Below are 8,710 nucleotides of genomic sequence, written 5' to 3' on the forward strand. Positions count from 1 at the left end.
ATTTGATAGCCCTTCTCCTGACCTAACTTCCGTTTATAAAAAATAAAAGAGAGGAATAATTTAAGCAATACCATCAGGAAACAATTTGACAAACCCAGATAATGGAACATTAGCTCAGATTCTTCAAAAAGTCAATACTGTGAAAAAAAAATGGAGAGACTTTTCTCAAGTAAAAGACTCTAAACAGACATAAAATTCAAATACAATGCACAAACTTCAATCCAATCCAGGATTAGAAAAAGCTAGGCAAGGTACCTTATGCATATTTGGGGCAATTTGAATATGGAATGAGTATTTCAGAGTAAAAGACATAGCAGAAAATGTTGTTAAAACTGGTAATTATTTTATTCTGCTATTGCTTCTCTGTATCTTATTTAAAAACACCTAAGCACTCCAATAAAAAAAATACAAAAAATAATAAATAAATAAATAAAAAACAAAAACACCTAAGCTTCCTGACCTATAGCTATTTCTTACTATGTAAGGGATTGATGGAGAAGAGAGAGCTAGCCTCTAGTTATCTTCAAATGTATAACCTTAGGTGAAACTTCATTCTTGAATAAATGGGAATGCAAAGACTAAAGAAAGTTTTTAAAAGAAGATGTTAGTTGTAGGAAAAATTAAATAATTTTAACAATAGTAAGTGCTATGAAGAAAAAGTACAACATATGTGAGACTATATAATGGGGGGTGAGGGAGGGTGCATTCAGGGAAGATCTTCCTGAACCGTTGGCACTTAATCTGGGACTTGAAAGATGAGTAAGTTTAGGCTACAAAAAGAGTAAGGGAAAGAGTCTTGTAAGCAAAGGAAAGAGTTAATGTGAAGGTCTTCTGGTGGAGAGCAGTTTGACAGATTAGGAACAAAGAGGGGGCTGAGAGGGATAGTGAGTGATGGGGGATACGGGCAAACAGAATCCATCTAGGAGTACCTACCATTCCTCTGCCATTTTTTCTCCACTTCTACTCCTCTACCAATTCTCTCTATCAAAGGATTTGAACTGACTTTACAAAATTAAGTCCAGACAATAAAAATGGAAACAATAAAGAGTTATTAAAAAGAACAAAGAAATAGTACTTGGAATTAGTGAATTGAACTTCAAATGAATTTGCAATTTATCTTTGAAATTGCAGCAACTAATCCCCAAAAGTAAATTTGTCATTTACGTAGTTTCCATTGTCTGGTAAAGAAATATTAATTAATATAGGAAAAAAACAACTTTTTCCCTAGACCAACTTCAAAGTGGGATTTTTTTTCCTTTGAATCTTTGTAGAAAAGACATATATTATCATGTTAAGTAGGTATCAAGAGCAGAGTTTTTCTATAGAGTTAAGTAAATGGTTCATCAAATATTGTGCCTACCAGTTGAGACTGATTCAACTTGCTCAGAGCTTCCTGTTTTTCTAGCTACTTGATCTCCATCTAACTTCCCTTTTTAAGTGACTTTTTCCAGTTCTGTGGCTTTAAATATCCTAATACTGATAACGTTATTTTTTTTTTCTCTCAGACCCTTACTTGGCCCCTGAGCTCATATATTCAAGTTCCATTTGACTTCAGCTGAGGGTGTGATCCTGGATTCCCTGAATAGGGTCCCCCATCAGGCTCCCTGCATGGAGCCTGCTTCTCCCTCTGCCTGTGTCTCTGCCTCTCTCTCTCTCTCTCTCTCTCTCTCTCTAATAAATAAATAAAATCTATAAATAAATAAATAAATAAATAAATAGCTACCACTGGAGGGAGCTAAGATGGTGGCGGCATAGTAGGAGGATCCTAGGCTTGCCTCATCTCTTGAACACAACTAGATAAAATCAAACCATTCTGAATACCCAAGAAATCCATCTGAGGACTGACGGAACAAACTAGAGGGCAAGAAGAGGCCACTTCGAGGAGGTAGAAAGTGCAGAGACATGATTAAGGGGAGAAATGGATCAGTGCTGCAATGGGGAGGGAACCCTGATCACAGAGAGAGGCAAGAGAGAGTGGAGTGCACAGGAATACATACAAGAAGAAGAGAACACTTCCCCAAAGCCATTGGCTGGGAAAAACGAGAGGGGCTGATTTTTGTGATTTTTTGCAACCAGCGGGGCTCAGAGACTAGAATTTTAGGGATGTATGGTCTTGACTGGAAGAGAAGGTTTACTTGAGGAAATGATAGCTGAAAACTTCCCTAATCTGGGGGAAAAAAACAGACATATAAATCTACCCAGGAGGCATAGAGAAGTCCCATCAAAATCAACAAAAGCGGGATCCCTGGGTGGTGCAGTGATTTAGCGCCTGCCTTTGGCCCAGGGAGCAATGCTGGAGACCTGGGATCGAATCCCATGTTGGGCTCCCGGTGCATGGAGCCTGCTTCTCCCTCTGCCTGTGTCTCTGCCTCTGTCTCTGTGTGTGACTATCATAAATAATAATAATAATAATAATAATAATTTTAAAAAATCAACAAAAGCAGGCCAACACCAAGACATATTGTAGTTAAATTTGTAAAAGACAGTGATAAAGAACAAATCCTAAAGCAGAGAGACAAAACAAGTCCCTAACTTACAAGGGAAGACTCATAAAGCTAGTTACAGATCTCTCCATAGAAACATGGCAAGCCAGAAGGCAGTGATGTGTTATAGTCAACATGCTGAATGGGAAAAATCTGCAGCCAAAAATACCCAGCGAGGCTATCGTTCAGAATAGAGGGAGAGATAAAGAGTTTCCTAGACAACCAAAAACTAAAGGAGTTTGTGACTACTAAACCAGCCCTACAAAAAATATTAAAGGGGACCCTTTGAATGAAAAGGAATGAGCAAAAGTGACAAAGACCAGAAAGGACTGGAGAAAACCTCCATGAATAATGACAAAACAAGTAATAAAATGGCACTAAATGCATATTTATCAATAATTACTCTGAAAGTAAATGGTCTAAAAACTCCAATCAAAAGACATAGGGGGATCCCTGGGTGGCGCAGCAGTTTGGCTTGGCGTCTGCCTTTGGCCCAGGGCGCGATCCTGGAGGCCCGGGATCGAGTCCCGCGTCGGGCTCCCAGTGTATGGAGCCTGCTTCTCCCTCTGCCTGTGTCTCTGCCTCTCTCTCTCTCACTGTGTGCCTATCATAAAAAAAAAAAAAAAAGACATAGGGTATCAGAATGGATTTAAAAAAAAATAAGACCCATTTATATGCTGCCTACAAGAAACTCATGTTAGCCCTAAAAACATCTGCGGATTGAAAGTGAGGAGATGAAGAAACATCTACCATTCAAGTGGACATCAAAAGAAAGACGAGCTAGATTTTAAACCAAAGACTGTAACTAAAGATGAAAAGGGCACTATATCATAATAAAGGGGACTATCCAACAAGAAGATGTAACTACTATAAATATTTACACCCCAACTTGGAAGCACCCAAGTATATAAAACAGTTAATAAGGCAGGCTGGGTGGCTCAGCGGTTTAGCATCGCCTTCAGCCCAGGGCATGATCCTGGAGACCCGGGATTGAGTCCCACGTCAGGCTCCCTGCATGGAGCCTGCTTCTCCCTCTGCCTGTGTCTCTACTTCTCTCTCTGTGTGTCTCTCATGAATAAATAAATAAAATCTTTTAAAAAAAGTTAATAACAAACATAAAGGAACTCACTGATAATAACGCAATAATAGTAGGGGACTTTCACATCCCACTTATAACAATAGACAGATAATCTTAGCATAAAATCAACAAGGAAACAATGGCTTTGAATGACACACTTGGACCAAAAGGACTTAAAAGATATAGTCAGAACACTTCATCCCAAAGCAGCAGAATGCACATTCTCCAGAAGAGATCACATACTAGGTCACAAATCAGGCCTCAGCAAGTACAAAAGGACTGAGATCATACCATGCATATTTTCTGACCTCAATGCTATTAAACTTGAAGTCAATCATAAGAAAAAATTTGGAAAGACCACAAATACATGGTTTTAAACAATATGCTACTAAAAAATGAATGGGTCAATAAGGAAATCAAAGAAGAATTTAAAAATACATGGAAACAAATGGAAATGAAAACATGACAGTCCAAAACCTTTTGGATGCAGCAAAGTTGGGCCTAAGAGCAAAGAGTATTGCAATACAGGCCTATCTTGCAAAGCTAGAAAAATATCAAATAAGCAATCTAACCTTAGACCTAGAGAAGCTAGAAAAGTAACAACAAATTAACCCTAAAGCCAGGAGAAGGGAAATCCTAAAGATTAGAGTGAAAAATAGAGACTCTAGAAACTAAAGAAAACAAAAAACAGTAGATCAATGAAATTTTTTCTTTGAAAAAATTAATAAAATTGATAAGCCCCTAGCCAGATTTATCAAAAAGAGAAAGGACCCAAATAAATAAAATACAAATGAGATGGAGAAAGAACAACCAACATCACAGAAATACAAATAATTAGAGGAGAATATTATGAAAAATTACATACCAACAAATCAATCTGGAAGAAATGGATAAATTCCTAGAAACCTATAAACTACCAAAACTGAAACAGGAAGAAATAGAAAACTTGAATAGACTGATAACCAGCAAAGAAATTAAATCAGTAATCAAAAATCTCCCAACAAACAAAATTCCAGAGCCAGATGGCTTCACAGGAGAATTCAACTAGACATTTAAAGAAGAGTTAATACCTCTTCTTCTCAACTGTTCCAAAAAATAGAAATGGAAGGAAAACTTCCAAATTCACTTCTGTGAGGCCAGCATTATCCTGATCCCAAAGACTCCACTAAAAAAGAGAACTACAGGCCAATATCCCTGTTGAACATGAATGCAAAAATTCTCAACAAAATACTAGCAAATAGTACCCAACAGTTCATTAAAAGAATTACACCACTATCAAGTGGGATTTATTCCTGGGCTGCAAAGGTGATTCAATATTCACAAATCAATCAAAGTGAAACATCACATTAACAAAAGAAAAGCTGAAAAAAAAAAAAAGAAAAGCTGGAACCATATGATCCCCTTAATAAATGTAGAAAAATCATTTGACAAAGTACAACATCCATTCATGATAAAAAAAACTCTCAAAAAAGCAGGGATCGAGGGAATGTACCTCAACATCATAAAAGCCATAGATGAGAATCCTATAGTTAATATTATCATCAATGGGGAAAAACTGAGAACTTTTGCTCTATGGTCAGTAAGACACTCTCACCAGTTTTTTAACATAGTACTGGTTGTCCTAGACAACAAAAAGGAATAAAAATATATCCAATTCAGCAAAAAAGAAGTCAAACTTTCACTATTTGCAGAGAACATGATACTCAATATAGAAAACCCAAAAAACTCCATCAAAAAATTGCTAGAACTGATACACAAATTCAGGATACAAAAATTCACAGGATACAAAATCAACATGCAAAAATCTGTTGCATTTCTATACTCCAATAATGAAGCAGCAAAAAGAAAAACTAAGGAATCAATCCCATTTACAATTATACCAAAAACCATAATATATATACCTAACCAAAGAGGTAGAAGGTCTGTATTCTGGAAACACTGATGAAAGAAACTGAAGCCGTCACAAACAAGTGGAAAAACATTCCATACTCATGGACTGGAAGAATAAAATTGTCAAAATGTCTATACTACCCAAAGCAATCTACATATTTAATGCAATCCCTATCAAAATGCCACCAGCATTTTTCATAGAACAAATAATCCTAAAATTTGTCTGGAACCACAAAGGACCCTGAATAGCCAAAGCAATCTTGAAAAAGAAAAGCAAAGCTGAAGCATCACAACTTCAGACTTCAAGCTCTATTACAAAGCTGTAGTCATTAGTATAGTACTGCCACAAAAACAGACCCATAGATCCGTGGAACAGAATAGAAAACCCAGAAATGGACCCACAACTATATGGTTGGTTAATTAATCTTTGACAAAGTAGGAAAGAATATCCAATGGAAAAAAGTCTCTTCAACAAATGGTGTTGAGAAAACTGGACAGCAACATGCAGAAGAATGGAACTGGACCACTTTCTTATACATGTACAAAAATAAATTAACAGTGGATGAAATACCTAAATATGAGACAGGAAACCATCAAAATCCTAAAGGAGAACACAGGAAGTAACCTCTTTGACATCAGTCGTAGCAACTTCTTAACTAGATATGTCTCCAAAGGCATGGAAAACAAAAAAATTAAACTATTGGGACTTCATCAGGTCTTCTGCACAGTGTAGGAAACAATCAACAAAGCTAAATAAAAGGCAACCTATGGAATGGGAGAAGATATTTGTAAATGACATATCTGATAAAGGGTTAATATCCAAAAGATATAAAGAACTTATACAACTGAATGCCCAAAGGCAAATAATCCAGTAAGAACTGGCCAGAAGACATGAATAGTCATTTTTCTAAAGAAGACATCCAGATAACTAACAGACACATGAAAAGATACTCAACATAACTCACCATCAGGGAAATACAAATCAAAATCATGATGAGATACCACCTCACACCTATAAGAATGGCTAAAATTAACAACACAGGAAACAACATATGTTGGCAAGGATGTGGAGAGAGGGGAACACTCTTACACTGTTGATGGAAATACAAACTTGTACAGCCCATGCTGGAAAGCAGTATAGAGGTTCCCTAAAAAATTAAAAATTGAACTACCCTATGATCCAGCAATTGCACTACTAGGTATTTGTCTAAAGGATACAAAAATACTGGTTTGAAGGAATACATGGACCCCAGTGTTTATAGCAGCATTATCAACAATAGCCAAAATAAAACAAGCCCATCTGTCCATCAACTGATGAATGGATAAGAAGAACTGGGAGCCTGGAAGGCTCAGTCGGTTAAGTGTTGAACTCTCAGGTTTCAACTTAGGTCATGATCTCAGGGTGGTAAGATTGAGCCCTGTGTAGGTCTCTGCACTTAGTGTGGAGTCTGCTTGAGATTCCCTCCCTCTCCCTCTGACTCTCTCCCTGCTCATATTCTCTTTCTCTCTAAAACAAATTATATAATCTTTAAAGAAAAAAGAAGTGATTGATCTATGTATATAGAAATATTGTCGGGATCCCAGGGTGGCGCAGCGGTTTAGCGCCTGCCTTTGGCCCAGGGCGCGATCCTGGAGACCCGGGATTGAGTCCCACGTCAGGGTCCTGGTGCATGGAGCCTGCTTCTCCCTCTGCCTGTGTCTCTGCCTCTCTCTCTCTCTCTCTGACTATCATATAAATTTAAAAATTTAAAAAAAAAAGACTAAAAACTCATAAATTAACAACAATGTATAAAAAAAAGAAATATTGTGAAATATTACTCATCCATTAAAAGAATGAAATCTTGCCAGTTGCAACAATATGGATGGAGAGAGAGATTATTTTTTTAAAGATTTTATTTATTTATTCATGAGAGAGAGAAAGAGAGAGATTGGCAGAGACACAGGCAGAGGGAGAAGCAGGCTCCATGCAGGGAGCCCAATATGGGACTCGATCCTGGGACTCCAGGATCACACCCTGGGCTGAAAGCAGGCTCTAAACCGCTGAATCACCCAGGTGTCCCAGAGATAGAGGTGATTATGCTAAGTGAAATAAGTCAATCAGAGAAAGACGACTACCATATGATTTCAGTCATATGTGGAATTTAAGAAAACAAATGAACATAGAGGGAAAGAGGCAAACCAAGAAACACTCTTAACCATAGAGAACAAACTGAGGATTACTGAAGGGGAGGACATGGGAGTGATGTGTATAAAGGAGAGCACTTCTAATGAGCACTGGATATTGTATCAAAGTGATGAATCACTAAATCCTATACCTGAAACTAATATTACACTGTATGTTAACTAACTGGAATTTAAATAAAAACTTGAAAAGAAAAAAAATAAAAGCTACCATTTTATAGGGCTTAAAAGGTACCAGATAATAATTCATTTAAACTGCCCATGAATTCCACAAAGCAGATACCTTTTCATCCACATTTTTAGTTGATGAAATGAAGGCACAGAGAGGTAAACAAGTTACCTATGATCACATTCTCAATAAGTCAAAAGTAGTAAATGAGAAACACAAAGGTATTGAATAAGAATAAGATAATTGAATAAGATAGATATTGAATAAGATATTGAATAAGACAAGAATATGGCTAGTTTTTGAGTGCAAAGCAATATCTGACCAGGCAAGAAATTTATTGGTGGTCTGTTCATTAGTGATTTTTTTTATGATTGTTTTCTTTCATTTTCAACACTGTAACCTTGGAGATTAGATTATAAATACTTGAGAAATGAAGATTCTCTGTAGTAACTTTATTTTTTTTAAGATTTTATTTATTTATTTATTCATGAGAGACCCACAGAGAGATTGAGAGAGAGAGAGAGGCAGAGACACAGGCAGAGGGAGAAGTAGGCTCCATGCAGGAAGACCGACATGGAACTTGATCCTGGGTCTCTAGGATCATGTCGTGGACTGAGGGCGGCACTAAACCACTGAGCCACCAGGGCTGCCCAACTTGTCATTTCTGAAGTAATTTCAGACACTGGAGGCTCACCCAACACATTTCTCCCTTGCCTACCTCTTGTACAGAGGCTGTGAAAACTAAATATTTCTTTTCCCTGTCTCCTTCACACTAGGAGTGGCCATGGGATTTTTCTTCACAACGTGATGTAAGGAGAAATCTGCTGGCACTACCATTTCCTTTTTGATCTTCCAACCTTGACCACAGATGGGATCTCTAGAGCTACAGTATTTATAATATGACTGTGA

The sequence above is a fragment of the Nyctereutes procyonoides genome, unplaced genomic scaffold (genome assembly GCF_905146905.1).
Source record: "Nyctereutes procyonoides isolate TBG_1078 unplaced genomic scaffold, NYPRO_anot_genome, whole genome shotgun sequence".
NCBI lineage: Eukaryota > Metazoa > Chordata > Mammalia > Carnivora > Canidae > Nyctereutes > Nyctereutes procyonoides.